This window comes from Etheostoma spectabile, chromosome 18 (genome assembly GCF_008692095.1).
Source record: "Etheostoma spectabile isolate EspeVRDwgs_2016 chromosome 18, UIUC_Espe_1.0, whole genome shotgun sequence".
Classification (NCBI taxonomy): domain Eukaryota; kingdom Metazoa; phylum Chordata; class Actinopteri; order Perciformes; family Percidae; genus Etheostoma; species Etheostoma spectabile.
Window position 1 is genome coordinate 17,795,990 of NC_045750.1, and position 17,580 is coordinate 17,813,569.

The following is a 17,580-nucleotide window of genomic DNA, read 5'->3' on the forward strand; positions in this document are numbered from 1 at the left end:
GTATGCATAGATATTATGGCTACACGATATAAAGGAAAATACGCAATAACGTTGTTGAATATCGCAATCACAATACATTTGTTACTTGTGATAAACAGATACTGAAGTGTACTCAGTCCTGCCTTTCTGCTGCTTTCAGGATTCTGCTAATATACCACAAATAATTTGTTGAATTTAAAACAAATGAAAGGAAAACATTTTCAATTTTTTTGTATGAACTTATAAAAGGGCCCCACTGAAAAAGTTAGTTAAGTTTTAAAGTGCAGTTTTGTGCTTATATTTTCTTTCAACTAACACAAAAATCTCTGCATGTCTTTCACAATATGCGCAGCCTTTTGCAATGTGTTTATTGCGCCCGTTGATATTGCAATGACAATGAAAAACAATGTATTGAGCAGCCCTAGAATATATAAAATATACTCATAATCCTCTACTGCTCGCTGTGTTCTCACCATGCTGTCCGTCTCCAATAGAACCCGACCGATGTATCGGCGGGCCAATATTATCGGCCGATATTAGGCATTTCCCAATCGATCGGTATCGGCATTCATAATGGCCGATAAAAGAAAAAAAATGTTACTGTATATAATATATATTTTTTAAATATTCATTCATTAGAATCATATATAAATGATTCTGATAAATGAATATATATTAAAAAAAAGGAAAATAAACCATGTTGTTTCGTTGTTGCATAGTTTATCCACCAGAGGTGAGACTGGCAACAGAGCGTGGTCACGCAGTGGCAGACAAGCTCTCCTGCTGGGGTGTGATGGTGCCAGTTATGGAGCTAGAATTGTTTCTTCTTTCTTTTATTACATGCAAGAAAAAAAAAGATCTGAGAGAAAGAAAAAAAAAGTTTGAGAGAAACAGTTATCACACTGATGGCAAAAAGCATTTTACGATAGAAAAAAAATATTGGAGAGAAAAAGTTTTCATACCAAAAGCAAAAAAACTTTTTTGTGCTCTCAAAACCTAAGTCTTTGCTCTCGTCTCAGGATCTTTCTCTCGATATGAAAATAGTGTCATGGGCGGGGCCACGTTCCTATTGGCCAGTTGGGTGAGCACCGTCTTGTCCTGGGAGTCCATCTGAATCTTTACACCACTGTCACAGTCATAGATAGGCAACTAGCAGCCAGCCCACTTCTACATAAATACCTTTTAATTATCTCAACACTTTTTAACAGTCAAACTGAAACACTGGCGGTGAGCTCCAGGTCTTTCAGCTGTGGACGGACCGCCATCAGTGGGGGGGCTCGGCCAGCGTGGAAACACTGCTAGAAAGCTTCGCTGCCGACCTCGACCTGATCTCTCGCGCAACACGGAGAGCTCCAGACCCGGTAGCAATGGCACAGCACGCTCGGGCAGCAACAATAATTTCTGCTGAATAATGCATCTCTCAACCCTCACTGCAGCCAAGAATTGCATCCAGGTAGCAAGGAAATGATAATTAAAAATTGATGACTCTAATTGTTCTAAAATGATATCCATCATTGATGAACATGACAAAGACATGTATATAGCCTAGCTTTTAAACAGTAGTTGCTTTGTCTTATAAAATCATTATTTTCCCAGGATGCCCAGACTTGCGTTATACCCACTGGAACAATTCTAACTCCATTTCGGATTTCTGAGGACTATGGTTCAGATTTCTGAGGACTATGGTTACCTGGTCCTCAGATCTCTGCAGGGTAAATCCAGACAGCTAGCTTGACTATCTGTCCCATCTGAGTTTTCTGTTGCACGACTAAAACTACTTTTGCAAGAGCAAAAGTAGTTCCTTCCCGAGACTATTTTGCAGTGAGACCGTCATTGCGTCCAGTGCTTAGCGTCACCCAAGAAAATTGTGATTGGTTTAAATAAATGCCAATAAACCAGAGCCAGTTTTCTCCTATCCCAGAATGCTGTGTGGATTTGCCACCGCAGCGCTGTGGAGGAAGGTCTGGCAAAGCGAGACTATAGTCTTCCGAATTGCTGTGGAAGCGCTATCCTGAAACAGTTTAGAAAGAAGTCTACATGTCTGCTTACAGACACGATGAGGTGGCAGCCTCCTCTCGCCCCGGGGACCCCCCCCCCCTCCATACGTCTGTAAATCAGCTGAGCAGCGGGCTTCTCCCTGCAGCCAAAATACTGGGTTAAAGAAGCACTAATTCCTGCGGGGCTGCTCATCAAGCTGCTGGCTTAGTCCCTGGGGACCCGAGGCCAGCATATGGGCAGTCCAACTGCCGCAACACCCCCTTCTCCTCTATCCCTTATGCCCCTCCCCCCCCCCCATTATAATTAAAACCACCTCACAGCTAAACCTCCAACATGTGGAGTGCTGATGGAAACTGCGGCTGATTATTGACAAGCCAGACTGCCCCGAGCAGAGGAAGCTATAGCGCAACATCAAAAGTGCTCTCTTTTTAGCCTTGGTGCTGGCACCATTTAACAGCGCTGAACCACTTGACAGCGTTCAGTCAGTAAATTGGTGAATACGACATAATGACAAAGCTGAGCAGGAACACTGAGAGCTCTGAGTGATCAAAGTCCAGTCCACATGGCGAGTTTAGATAAGTAAAACTCTGTGTAGTGTCCTCAATGGGATGCATGGCGTTGCTGGCGTTTCGATGGTCATCTTGCCTGGGTGGGTCAAAATCAGGCTCATTTGCAAACCAGAAATGTTTCCGTGCAAGGTTTTCAGCCCCGCCACGGCGAAGTGAAAGACTCCATTGTTAGCCTCTGTGCATCCGTGTCCATAATAAGCCCATCAGAGTGGAAAGCTATTAGAAGGACTGAAACACCCAAAGCCTCTTAAAGCTCTGGTGACAATATACCTGTCACATATCTCAGCAGGCTGGGCAGTAAGTCTAAAGCGTGTCACTGAGGCGCTACAGCTGCTGTTGTTCCAGCCATTTGATACCCCAACCCCTGCTTTTTCAAACCGGCCATTTAAAATCTGGGTTCATTCTCTTCTCCCAGGCTATATGGTGGCGTTGACACTTCATCTGCATGCATTTGGACAGGAATCTCACCTGGTCTCCCCATTCTGCAAAGATGCATTTCTGCTATGTTAGCTATGGGATCTTCAGTCGGGGAGTTAGTAAAACAGGATGAGGTTATGGGGCTGTAGGATTTGCACAGTAGGCTCTCTCGCTCACACACAACCACACACACACACACATCCTGTAAGCAGTAGAACAGCACTCTGCAGCTAGTATCCACCCAGCTGTTGGTGCTGAACAGACAGAGACAGCTCATAAACTTGAAACCATGTTATTTCCCCCGTCAAACAAACAAAACAAATCAGTACAAACACGCTGCCTAAATATCCCGGATCCTCTCTGAGCCAAACGTCAGCCTTCTGCACATGGCCTCCACCCACCCAGCTTACCTCTATTACAGGCAACGGTAGGCAGACGAGGCGGTTAAGTGCGAGATCATTAAAATGTTGTGGTCGAACCCCTCCAGCCCAACTTTACTACGCCCATTCTGGCCTCATTTTTCTAACGTAAGATGGAGGGATGTGGGATGGAAGAGAAGATGAAACTCCAAAAGAACTTTCTGTAGAGGTGTAGATTAAAACCACTTGGAGAAGATGCTCAATCATCCCACCTCTTCTTGCTCTTTTTTCTTCTCCACGTCCTCTACTTCTACTGCAGTGTTTAAAAGACACATTTAAGAGAGAGCGGGGCACTGCAACAAACACAAATTCCAACCTTAACGCATAATTCTGGCTGTGCAAGCCCAACCCGAATACTGAGGAAAAAGCCACCCTAAAAAACACACACAAAAAAAACACTATTGGCAGACAACCCTGCATTTTTGGGCCCATTGCTGCTTGGGTGTATATTTTTATCTTGGGATATTTCGAGCACATTGTTCTACAGTCATGCATGGAAATAATTTGTCAGAGAAGAAGCAAACCTACACAGTTTTCAACCGTGACATGTGCCCTTTGCCCATCATTACTGACATGTATAACCAAGAGGTCCTTGTGTTATCTTTGGTTTGTTTCCAACATTATTATGGGAAATGTAGGAAAAAGCTAAGTAAACTTTAACTACAGATTGGGGACAAATGAAAAGAAAAACCTTTAGGACCTAAACATAACAAATACAGATGCTTTTATACAAGTAGCAAGAGTTGAGCAAATAGTTCTGGGTATTTTCCATCATGCAGATTATTTTCTTGATTATTTGATTCATTATTGGCTGTGTACAGTAAAATGTCAGAATAGTGTCAAATGTGCATCACAGTTTAAAAGAACCCAAACGGTACTAAGGTTCCAAAAACAAACATATCAGCAGAAACCAGCAAATAGTCCCATCTGAAACCAGAACAGAAGCTCAAATAATAATAATAATAATAATAGTAATAATTAATGATAAATGTGTTATTAATTAATTCATTCATTTTCATTGGAGAATCTATGCCGCTTGGGTGGCAGTAGCTCAGTCCCTAGGGAGTTGGATTGGAAACCGGAGAGTCGCTGGTTCAAGTCCTCGTTCGGACCAAAGTACGGAGTGTGGACTGGTAGCTGGGAGATGCCACTTCACCTCCTGGGCACTGCCAGGTGCTCTTGAGCAAGGCACCAAACCCCCCACCGTTCAGGGTGCCTATCCACCTGGCAAGTCCCCCCCCCCCCCCCCCCCCCCCCTTCTCTCCATTTGTGCATGATAGGTCCTAATTCAGTCCTGTGTGTAGTGATAACAAAACAGAGTGTAAATTATAATTTCCCCACTGGGGATCAATAGAAAGAGCAAAAATTATTTATAAAAAAAATAATAAAAAAGCTGTTCTGGAGGCTTGTGGTATTCCGACAGCTTATTAATACACTTTGCGTATGGTTAATAACAACCATCTGCACACCGCCAAAGAAAAGAACTCATTGGCCAGTCTTTCCTTTTTCGGAATCATGGTAGGTTTTCCTTCAAATGTGTATCTACATGATAATAATAATGATATTTAGATTCATCAGCCACACGTTCCACTGTTTATGGCTGATGGATATGCAACCCCGGAGCAGTGCTGCTGTCATCGCTGACAGGAGAGTGATGTCTGGGTGTGCGCTGCTGACTGAGGAGCTCAGGATCCAGCGCAGCATGCTGCCCCTTTGATGATTCCCAGAGATGACGTCTCTCAGCGGGCCCAGTGCTGTTGCTGCTGTGGCTAATTTGCTCCTCCGCGGGGTGTAGTGATGGTGAGGTGAGAGAAAGGTGCTCTGACATGAGTTGATCTGATGGTCAAGACAGCTCTTTTTTTTTTATAAGCTGGTAGGATCGGCCATCAAGGACCAGTTCCACCTTTTTTATTGGAATCGTTTTTTCGGTTTAGAATCTCAGAATGATCTCATGAAATGGCGAATGTATGACGCGCCAATTCATATGCCATTATTGGCGTGTTATCAAGACGCATACTCGCTCTCTAGCATGGTTATCAACCCTATTTGGCCTCCATTGACTTACATGACCTACCTTGCAATAGCGTGTGAATTTTCGCTGCAGCGAGTAGTATGAAAGTAACAAAGTTTTGATTTCCGTAGCGGCTGCCGTACATCCACACGCTGGTTGTGTTGCAGCCATGGAGCACAGTGAGCTCCACTAGGTCCCATGGCATGAAAATTTAGCTTTATGAGGTTTTTTAACATTAATATGCATTCCCCCAGCCTGCCTATGGCCCCCCAGTGGTTAGAAATGGTGATAAACCGAGCCCTGGGTATCCTGCTCTGCATTTGAGACAATGAAAGCTCAGATGGGCGAATCTGGAATCTTGCCCCTTATGAGGTCATAAGAGGCAAGGTTACCTCCCCTTTCTCTGCTTTGCCCACCCAGAGAATTTGGCCCCCCCATGAGAGAGAGACCTTCATGGCTTTCAAATGAGCAAAGTGGCAGTTGGTCAAAGCCACCACCCCAGCCTCCACCAAAGAGCACCATTTCATGGGACCTTAAAGATGAACTGACTGGAATTTAATAATGGTGTGATATAACAGATGTATTATTTCTTCTCACTGGTACAATTATAAAATGGGTAAATTTGTTAAAAGGGATAAATGGCAATTTGAAAGTGATGTTTTGTTACATGGGCGCCGCCATGTTGGAATTCCACAATCTACTACGTCACTGGCATGGTAAGCACTCCGTGGCTAACTAGCACTAGCAGCGCAGCCATAGGAACACTACAAAGAGTCGGAGGCTAGCGGACATATGGCTTGGAAAACGGAAAGAAAGAAGTCTGGGGTCATACTGTTTTGGCCCTGCTGCAGTAAGGACCCGTATAGGGCAAGCAGCTGGGGTTACGACACTTTCCACAGGGTACCTTTGCAAGGAAAAAACAGTCCTCAACTCATCTAGCAGCTAGCTCCTTAAAACGGGCTGCCCTCTGACAGCCCCTGGATTTCCAGTCTGGAGCATTTTTTTAGCAACAGCTATTTGGAAAGCTGTGCTTCTGATACAACACGTCACTGTAAGGGTTAAGTCCAACAGACTGAAACCTGAGGCCTGCAGGCTCCAGTCAGGCAGACCAACCCACGGCTAGTAAACACCACCGTGCTACCTGCCGCAGACAGGGCGCTGAAACGCTCACGGCACAGAGCACAGAGAGGTAGTAGCGGTATGTTACCGGTTGTCACTTACTCTTAAGTCTACTAGGCAAAGGGCTGGGTGTAACGTTGTTGTCACATACAGAAAACCGAACATATTCACTTACAAAAATAAAGCCCAACGTGTCGGCTTTATAGCGTTCAACAAAACAGACGACACCACTGGGCATTACTGAGACACAACACCAAGCTAGATACCAACAATCCGACCGAGGGAAAGGGCTAGCGCTAAATACGATGGCACTCTCTTTATGACAAACTCCCCAAGCTGCACTCCGACCATAGACTGTAGAAATAAACCCAGACTCCGACGATATCACAGATTGATAATAATGTGTTTACTAGCCGCTAGCGAAAAGTGAAGCTAGCTCATGTTCGCCGTCTCAGCTAAACCACAGAAATCAACGTCCCCCTGAACTGCGATGTTAGCCGCTAACTAAACCACAGAATCCAACGCCCCCCCCCCCATGAAGCTAGCGGATGTTCGCCGACTCAGGGCACATTGTTGTGCGAAACACTGCTAGTTCCATAGTAAAAATCTGCCAACTCCGCAAAACTCGTGAATCCTCCGTCATCTATGGTCAAACTGGGGTAACTCTCCTACGTGCACTAATAAGCGATCCCATTAGATTTATGCGTCCAATACATTTTCCATATATCTGCCTCTTTTTCGAACGAACAGACTTTACCATGTTTTTTCTATTTTCTCTAAATGGACACGATGTATGCAGTCTATTTCCTAAATGCATAATGTGCTTGGATACAATAAAGAGGGTGCATGACACGTAAGCTGCCCCAAAACACACACACCATTGGTCACTGTCACTGGAGCGGTCACCAAGCGATCTTGTACTTCAGTGGAGCCTGAACTGATTGTCCCCCATGTGGTGGTAGTCGACACTACAGGCCTGTCCCCCACGCTCAAATGCATAATCCGAGCCATTAAAATGACTTTTTCTTGTGTGTATATTATGTTGCTGCAGCCGATGCCTGTATACCTTCGCAGGTCCTACCATGCCAGTGACGTCATCGTATTATCAGCGTTCTATACTAACAAACGCAATTTTTGTGTTGCTTAAAAAAAGCTATATGATTTTTTAAAATTTTTTAGTGTAATTCATTTGTAATTATCATAACCAACAAGTTATCAAAAGTTAGTTTTTCAGTTCAGTTCCTCTTTAAGACTCGGTAAAGCGCATAGAGAGCCAACAGACTGTACAGTACATCCTGTGAATCTGTAATTAGGGGGAGGAAAGGCATGCAGACGAAAAATGCCACCAGATGTGTCAATATTATGGAGTAAAGTTTAACTAGGTTCATTAGCGGGACCACTCCTGCCCACCGCCTGAGTTTCCTTACCATCAGGCAAACTGAGAACCACAATGGCGCCGCCGTCTGAGGGCGACGCTGACATTTCAGTGAGAAGTTGCACAGCCCACACTGGCACAGTCATTATCCTGGAGGTACAAAGCTGGGAGGAGGAGAGGGCTAACAATCAGCTTTGGAGCTGCGAGAAAAAAAAAGGCAAACACAAGTGTGTTTGTCTCATGGCTGAAAATGATTCTAGCGATGAATATCAATGTCTTGGATGATGCGAGGATAATTACCACTGTGCTGTTTAGTAGAGAGGCAGAGAGAAGTGGAAGCATGAAAACATGGTTGGAATTGGTGACTCACTTTCTGTTTCTCACCAGCCTACATTACCGCCCACCCGCTAAAGCACACACACACATGCACGCACACGCACACACACACAAATGGAGGGATGTACCCAGGTATGTGTGCTCCACGTTCCCATGCTAAGGCTGCTGTTGATGTGCTACCATTGCAGACCTGCAGAGCTTCTTCTGCCGCCTGCCGCGTACTGTGGCATTTCTTCAACGTCACCTTCACCTCAGGAAAAAAGAGCTGAGTCACATGCAAAACTTCGCAAATAGCCCGCTTTACTTGCTTTGTCTCTGAGCAGGGAGCCATGAGGGAGCACCCTGGAGAACTGGAGCACTCATAAAAAAGAAGCTCTTAGCATAACGATGACACTCGCTACAAATATCGGATAGTCTTGTTTCCTGGAAGAATCCCTTGATTGGCTCGTTTCCACTAACAAATTGAGGAATTCTAACACAAAGCCCTCCTCTTCAGTTATAGCTGTTTGTCGGTTGCTTGGCTGGGTTTTCACAATGTGTCTGCTTTGTCAGCGGGCTGGGTTTTGGATTGTTGGAAGCTTACACTGAAGAAGAGGAAGCTACAGACCGAAATGCCTCTGACTAGGCCAGCCATGGGCTTCTCTTTCACTTCAAGATAGGCTGCAGAACAAGTAAAGCTAACAAATTACGGTCTACACATATTCCTACCCTCCTCCTCCTCCATTTCCACCTCCTCCGTCAACCACGGCAGCCGGAGTTCTCTTTCTGGCTGACGGCTCCTTTGTTCGGTTGGTCTGGAGTTGTTCAAGTCCCCGTTCGGACCAAAGCACGGAATTTGGACTGGTAGCTGGAGAGATGTCGGTTCACTTCCTGGGCACGGCCAAGGTGCTCTTGAGCAAGGCACTGAACCCCCCTCAACCGCTCAGGGCGCTGGTCCAGCACTGGCAGCCCCCCCACTCTTACTTCTCTCCATTAGTGTATAGGACCCGAGCATGGCCTGTGTGTAGTGTGTAATAACAGCGTGTAAATCGGATCGGATCATAAAGAGTAGAAATTATAAATTAAATCTGAAATGGCTGCTGTGTCAAATAGAAAGTTCTTGACTTGGGTTGAACTTCACAACTTAAATTTGACGGGGCCACGCTGCTAGCTGTCTGTTGAGACAGACAGATGGGCGACAAATGAAGGAACATAAAGTGTCTTAGTGAAGGCCGCAGGTCGGATTCAACTCTAATTATTGATTGAAGTTGAATACGAAAATGCTAATGAAATATATCAAATATTTATACAACCCCCATCACTCCATCACATGAAGCATGCTCAACTTTTACTGCTTTATTTCAATCCCAAACTCCCGCCTATTTATCACAGCCATCTCACAGCCCGTGTCTGGTGCTCATTTTCCAACATTTGTCCAACTCCAGCTGTGAATCTGAGTCGAGGAGGCAAAGCACGCACTGCTGCAAGCTGTTGATCAGCGTTTTTCCTGCAAAGAGGTTTCAGCCCGCCCCAAAGGAAAAACGACAGCACCAAAACAATAAGAATAGAGAATAAAAATAGCAATTCAAATTCTTTCTAAATAAGAGCAATTTACCAAACAACCGTTATGCAAGCAGAACATGAACTTGAATATAAGCGCTAATCTCAGGCTGTACCGGACTCTCTCAAATATTAATAGTATTATTTTGTTAGTTGGGTCTTTATTTACTCAAGCATAATATGCATTTTTGTTCATCAAATTGTCAGAAGAAACAGGTAACTGGAGAGATTTCTGTCTAATAAGGTAACACAGACTCATTCACTGTACATGGACCGGTCATGCTTACTGTCGTGGAGAGTCCCTCACCCACCCCCTCAAAAAAAAGAGAGGAAAAACCCTGTTGATGACTCTAACATCAGTGCCATCATGTTCCCCCACGCTAACACTCGGATTAAGAAATAACCCTCACATCTGTCATCTGCTGCAAAATGTTGCATGGGATGAGAACAAAACCCCACACTGATCACATGAGAAATCCCACAGTGGAACGGAGCTCACATTAACCCCTGCAGAGTTCAATGGGCCGACCTCACTGCTGCTGCTTACTGCTGCTTAAAGATGGCATAGAGCAGAAATACACAGTCGGGTCAGGTCATATACTCTATAAAGCTGTATAAAAATATAGAGGAATACAACACTTTAGCTTTTAGCTGGTGGCATCTGTTGCCCTGCAGGACAACCTGAAACAACAACAACAACAACAACATTTGCTGTAGTTCCCTTTTATGAGGGAACGGTACTAATGCTGCCCAGTAGACAAAGTCCATGCTCATGCACCACAGGTACTGCTGGGTATCTTTGAAAAAATTTGATACTGGTACGACACCATTTCCCAAACGATACATTTTCCGATACCAATTTTTATGAAATCCATTTTAACATGAAGAAAATAGCTCTTTCTACTTATTTGTCAGCTTCTACTACGTGAGCCGACTCTGTGCGTACCGTAGAGTTTACCCTGCGTGATACACTGAATTGCAACAGCTTGGGCCTTTCTCTTAAAACCAAGAACGCCATCTAGTGTGCTCATAAAATAAAGACACTGGCTCATGAAGCTTCATTTGGCCATCAATACCAAATACACCTATAAATGAATGAAGACACTAAATACAACCCTGTTGAACCATGCGCCCGGAGCACGGACCCTTTTTTCCGCCATCAAACTAGCAAAAGTGGATTTGTCCACTCCCTGCACACACTTGCACACAGGCGTGTGTATGCACTTGGGACAGCAGGTTGGCATGGAAATAAATCTCAGCTAGTTGTGGCCAGATGGTGGGTATCTGTGCATGATTTAATGCACGTGTGTGTGTGTGCTCTGCTATCCTTATGACACACATGCACTAAAAGACGAGGGGCATAATCCAGAATGAGCGTGTTTTGCAGTCCATCTGCTGTCAGTATCTACAGGAGGTTACTGTAACTCGGCATTGTATGCGCATGCATGTAAACACGCCGGGATTCATGGATAAGAGTGTTTGTGTGAGGTCACAAATGGGTGTGAGCGTGTGAAATGGGTGTGAGTGTGTGTGAGTCCAGCGGAGTGTGAAGAGTCATACCTCTTGTTTTCAGCGTATCAGGATTTTTATTTCCTCCACATTGCTTTGCGCGCCGCCAAAACCGAGGCCCTGCAGGGACACAGAGACGCTCAATTATTCATCGTCCCATTCCAGAAAACATGAACATCAACTGCATGTGCCAGCGGCCGTCATTCACACTTTGTTGCGAAAATGGGTCTTGCAAACTTTTCCCAGAATGCTTTGAGACAAGGACAAGGGATCGAAATTAGGACTTCACGATTAATCGTTATAAAATCTCGATCTGGATTCACCATGGTCACGATTTCATTTTTTAATGGCTTTGATTCTCATTTTAATATTACGAGCCGACTGCGTCACAAACACTGCTACTTTCTTCTGTGAGTTTGAAACCTAGACTGTATAAACCAGGTGTTAAAGCTCTGCGATGCTCTCCCTTCTCTTCAATGAAGCCTCTGTGTTTACAGGCTTGTGGTGTTGAGCCATGTGCTATAGGCGCCAAAAATAAATCTATGCTTGGTAATGCCAATTTGTTTTGTTTTGTCATGGTCAAAAAAAATCGTGCCAAAGAATCGTGATATCAATTCTGAGCTAAAAATTCGTGATTCATATTTTTCCACGAATCGCGCAGGCCTAATCAACATGCATGAGTTATATAATAATGAGATGGATATGTCTATGTACAGTGCCTTGCGAAAGTATTCGGCCCCCTTGAACTTTTCAACCTTTTGACACATTTCAGGCTTCAAACATTAAGATATAAAAATTTCATTTTTTGTGAAGAATCACCAACAAGTGGGACACAATTTTGAAGTGGAACGAAATCTATTGGATATTTTAAACTTTTTTAGCAAATAAAAAACTGAAAAGTGGTGCGTGCAAAATGATTGGGCCCCCTTGCGTTAATACTTTGTAGAGCCACCTTTTGCTGCGATTACAGCTGCAAGTGCTGTGGGGTATGTCTCTATCAGTTTTGCACATCGAGAGACTAAAATTCTTGCCCATTCTTCCTGCAAAACAGCTGGAGCTCAGTGAGGTTGGATGGAGAGCGTTTGTGAACAGCAGTTTCCAGTTCTTTCCACAGATTCGTTGATTGGACAGGTCTAACACCTGGATACGTTTATTTGTGAACCATTCCTTTGTAGATTGCTGTATGTTTGGGATCTATGTCTTTTTGGAAGATAAATTCGTCCCAGTTTCAGGTCTTTTGCAGACATCCAACAGTTTTCATCCAGAATGGTCCTGTATTTGGCTGATCATCTTCCCCTCAATTTGAACCATCTTCCCTGTCCCTGCTGAAGAAAAGCAGGCCCAAACCATGATGCTGCCACACCCTGTTTGACAGTGGGGTGGTGTGTTGAGGGTGATGAGCTGTGTGCTTTTATGCCAAACATATCGTTTTGCATTGTGGCCAAAAAGTTTGATTTTTGGTTTCATCTGACCAGGCACCTTCTTCCACAATGTTGGTGTGTCTCCCAGGTGGGCTTGTGGCAAACTTTAGACAAGACTTTGTATGGATATCTTTGAGAAATGGCTTTCTTTGCCACTCTTCCATGAAGGCCAGATTTGTGCAGGGCACGACTGATTGTTGTCCTATGGACAGAATCTCCCACCTCAGCTGTAGTTCTTGCAGTTCATCCAGAGTGACATGGGCCTCTTGGCTCATCTCTGATCAGCTTCTCCTTGTTGAGCTGAAAGTTTACAGGGACGGCCAGGTCTTGGTAGATTTGCAGTGGTTGATACTCTTCCATTTCAAATGATCGCGCACGTGCTCCTTGGGATGTTTAAAGCTTGGGAAATCTTTGTATCCAAATGGCTTTAAACTTCTCCACAACAGTATTACGGACCTGCCTGGTGTGTTCTGGTCTTCATGATGCTCTCTGCGCTTTCAACAGAACCCTGAGACTATCACAGAGCAGGTGCATTTAAACAGAGTGATCACACACAGGTGGATTCTATGATCACCATCAGTCATTTAGGACAACATGGATCATTCAGAGATCCTCGCTGAACTTCTGGAGTGAGTTTGTGCTCTGAAAGTAAGGGGCCAAATAATTTTGCACGCACCACTTTTCAGTTTTTTATTTGCTAAAAAAGTTTAAAATCCAATAGATTTTGTTCCACTTCACAATTGTGTCCACTTGTGGTGATTCTTCACAAAATAAATTTTTATTATCTTTATGTTTGAAGCCGAAATGTGTCAAAAGGTTGAAAAGTTCAAGGGGGCCGAATTCGCAAGGCACTGTATATGTTCACAATGGGAATTGCCAGGGCCCTCAGAGCAAAAAACTAATACTTATAAGTCACCAGTTGTATTACACTTCACACAACAATGAAATAAACCCTTTGAACTTGTCTATTCAGTGTGTGTGTGTGTGTGTGTGTGTGTGTGTGTGTGTGTGTGTGTGTGAAGGGTTAAATTGATTGCCAACCTATCAGGTTTGTCACGGTTCACTACTGGTTCTGAGACGCACGCACACTGCTTGCGGGTCCACACGAATCAGGAAGTACAAGAGTTTATGCACCGATTTGATACCACGTAATAAAGCCCTAAAGAAAATCTACGTTAAAGTAGTTTATTCATCTTCTTTTTCCGTTATGACTGACTTTCCAACTGGATGAAAAAATTTAAGTTCTGTGGTGTTCATTGTCTGTTTGGTCATGTTTCACAAAGAGTTTAACCTGAGCACCAAAGATAGAAATCATATCACATCCATACAGGGAGAGTAGTATACAGCTGTTCAAACATAAGAAAATATATGACACACTGGTATCGGGTCAGTGCTCGGTATCGGCCGATACGCAAGTTCAGGTATCAGAATTGGTATCGGGAAGCAAAGAACGGTACCGGACCATCTCTACTTTGGCTTAAATGTAACGGACGTTCATTAACATGAAAAAGTCACACTACTAAGCTTTAAAAGCAGCTGTCAGATGAATGTTCAATTTACATCAGTCCCTGTTTCCACCTCTACTGTAGGTAGACTGCAATTATCTGATCTTAATTAGGTAAAAAAACAAAAAAGCATTCTGAAATTAAAAAAGTGAGTTTTTTTCTCATTGAGTGAGTTTATACTAACAGAATAACAGAATTAAACCACAAAGGACATTTCTGAGACTCTTCAAGGCAACTTTTATCCACAAGTTAAATCTCCACCAGACGTGGGTAAACTGACAGAGGCTTCCATGACACAATGGAGTCACTGTGTGGCAGCAGGGGTCAGGGCTTGACTGCATGGCGCCTCCTAACTGCTCTTTATTTACAGAAGACGCGCTGTCACTGCTTCTAAATGTATATGTATATGTCCGAACCCATTAGCTGCCGATTTGACTTTAAAGCTCAGTCCCGCTAATCTAATTTAATCTGTCTCGGTGGCTTCGCCGACTGCTGGAGCAGAGCGCTAATGGCGCTATGAGTGCACGCAGGCTTCAGCAATGTGATGCAACCATTTGCTCTGCAACAGCAGACACCCACATGGAAACTGCTGCTGCTGGTTTGTTTGTGGGGGGTCTATTACATGATCATTTCCTGTTATTGGTTGAATTAGGTCTCCACAGAGTAAACAGTTCATCAAAAGGAACTGATTTCATAGTCACAAGATCACGGGTGCGTGAAGCCGGTCATGATGGGAAACAACAATGAAAATATACATTACTATGTTATTCGGCAATGCAGGCAAACATCCTCAAGTGGAATGGGCATCAGACTGTCACACACGCGTGCACACACACGCACACACACACACACACACACACACACACACACACACACACACACACACACACACCCACAGCTACATTCAATTTCAATTCAATTTTATTCAATTATAGTATCAATTCATAACAAGAGTTATCTCAAGACACTTTACAGATAGAGTAGGTCTAGACCACACTCCAGAATTTACAAGGACCCAACAGTTCTAGTTTCCTCCAGAGCAAGCAACAGTGCGACATAAAAATATCTTAATAAAACTTCTATAATATCAAATCCCCCAGTGTAACAGCTGTGTGGCAGAGGTTTGGATGTAGATAGTGTGATGTGTGGGTTGCATGGTGACTGTTATGGTCTCTCTGTCTTACTAGGAAAAAAGAAGACATAGTGTAAGAAGAGGCAGAGGAAATGAGACATAGAGAAACAGAGACAAATAGAACAACAGGATGAGAAAAGACCTCCTTCATTTTCAGTTAAGTCTGTGCTGTTATTTTTCTCATATTTACGAATGGCATCATCATACACCTGTGCACACTCATCTTGAGAATTCAAGTGAGCAGGTCAGAAAGTTCTTTTGTCCCGCCATGGCATTTGACATCTTCATGTTTATCCTCCCATTAAAGCGCCCATATTATGCTAATTTTTAGGTTCAGAATTGTATTTTGAGGTTGTACCAGAGTAGATTTACATGGTTTAATTTTCAAAAATGTTTTTGTTGTACCGCACATTGCTGCATTTCCTGTTTTCACCCTGTGTGTTTAGGTCTCTGTTTTAATTACAGAGTGAAACATCTCACTTCTATACTATCTTTGTTGGGAGTCGCACATGTGCAGAAGCTAGGTAAGATCACATCAGCTAGATAACTCTTTCTCCATCTTTGGTCAGTACAAGGCAGGATTAGCTGGGAGACTTCTTCTAAACGAGGGACACTTGTGGAAGACCTGCAGAACAGGGACATGGAAGTAGTTCTTTTGGAGATTATGGTCAACTAGTGTGTGTTGTAGCAGTGTTTTGCCATTGAGAACGAGCTAGCATGCTTGCTAGCATGCTTGCTCTAGCATGCGCTATGGTTAGCCACCTCGTCTCGGCTAGCGACGTAGAAAGCCGTGCAGCTTTTGAACAGCTCACCTGGAGACTGAAGGCTGAGGACATTCAGAAAAGGACAATTTTTCCAAGTTTATATACGTGTGGAACACCAGAGACAGAAACAGCCCAAATCCCAGAAAAAGTGAATTTTTCATAATATGGGCACTTTAATTTGAAAGTGCTGTAAAATCCTAAGGTAATGGCGACAAAACGTGCATTTTGTGCAGCTGTAAAAGTACTTAATCTGAGACTCCTTTTCATAAACCCAACCGCGTGTCACGTTTCCTGAACTCAACCATTGCTTTGTTCTCACGATAACACACCAAGTGGCGATAACACGCCAAGTGGCGATAACACCACCCCACCTCCGATAACACGCCAAGTAGCGATAACACGCCGAGTGGCGCGTGTGTTTACGTCAGCTGTATACAGCAGGGTTTCCCGCAGCACTTTGCAGTTAAGGTGGCCCACTAAGCAACACACACCAACAACATTTCTGACTCTAGTACTGGTCATAGTGACTGAAAGGGTGATTTGAGATTTTGGATTTCTCCACTCTGTGGCCTCCTTCCTCTCGTCCGCTCTCTCTCTGTCGCCCTATGAAGTCATGGCGACGGGCTCCCAGCAGCAGGGCTCCCCTGGCACCGGATGGATAGCTGACTCTCTCTTTTCATCAGCAGCCTTCTTCCAATAAAACATAATGGCACCGAGGCGGGGGGAAAGTCATTCAGCTACACTGAGCTGTCACATGTGCGGCCGAGGCACAACAGCCTCAGTCATTCTGCTGCTGCTGGGACAGATGAGTGGGCTACTGAAGAGGCCAGACACACAGCAGGATCCATAGAGAAGACACCACACTCAATGTGTTGTCCTGCCACAGGGGAACTGTGGGCAGGAAGGCAGGAACGGCACGCACTGTACTGTACAGAGTTAGCGTCACTTTGGTTTGAAATGTGCTGGGGAGCGAGACCAAGCCCCCAGGAACAGTGTCATGTCTGAAAGCCACCACTTAAAGGGTCCTTGTTTAAAACGTCATGTTTAATATTTTAACATTCACTAGTAGCTGAATCCAGAGTTATTAAACTAGGCATGATGAACGTGCATAATGGACGAGAGCAGGACTGCGCCCGCTCATGTCGCTCTGCTCTGGTGGGCACGCTCTCCTGAAGTCCTGTAGCTGTAATGGATATGGCTAATGGTTGTAATTCACCATGTGTTCTATTAATACATCCATGGTATTATCTTATGATACATCCAAGGGGTGTATTGATGGATGGAAGTACGCTGTAAAGCCTGTTACGTGGATGTGACGTCATTAGTATTTCCCAAACTGCCGGGGCTATCGGCTAGTAGCTAACATCAACGGTAGCTAGCATGGATGTATTAACCCTTGTGTTGTCCTCATGTCAAAATTGAAAATCAAAACTTTTATTTTCTTTTTCTTACATTTTTAACTTATTAACTTCAGTTTTACAGTTATT

General features: G+C 44.0%; 1 protein-coding gene across 4 annotated transcripts in view; it reads right to left on the reverse strand.

Annotated features, from left to right (window-relative positions):
* Positions 1–17,580, reverse strand: part of fynb (FYN proto-oncogene, Src family tyrosine kinase b) — a 96,414-nt gene that overhangs the window by 64,917 nt on the left and 13,917 nt on the right. For 3 of the 4 annotated variants that reach the window (XM_032542438.1, XM_032542436.1, XM_032542439.1), the window contains exon 2: positions 11,323–11,391. The exons of the other annotated variant lie outside the window; for it this stretch is intronic. The gene's annotated coding sequence lies outside the window, so the exon portion shown is untranslated. The remainder of the gene's footprint in view (positions 1–11,322; positions 11,392–17,580) is intronic. 4 annotated transcript variants of the gene reach the window in all.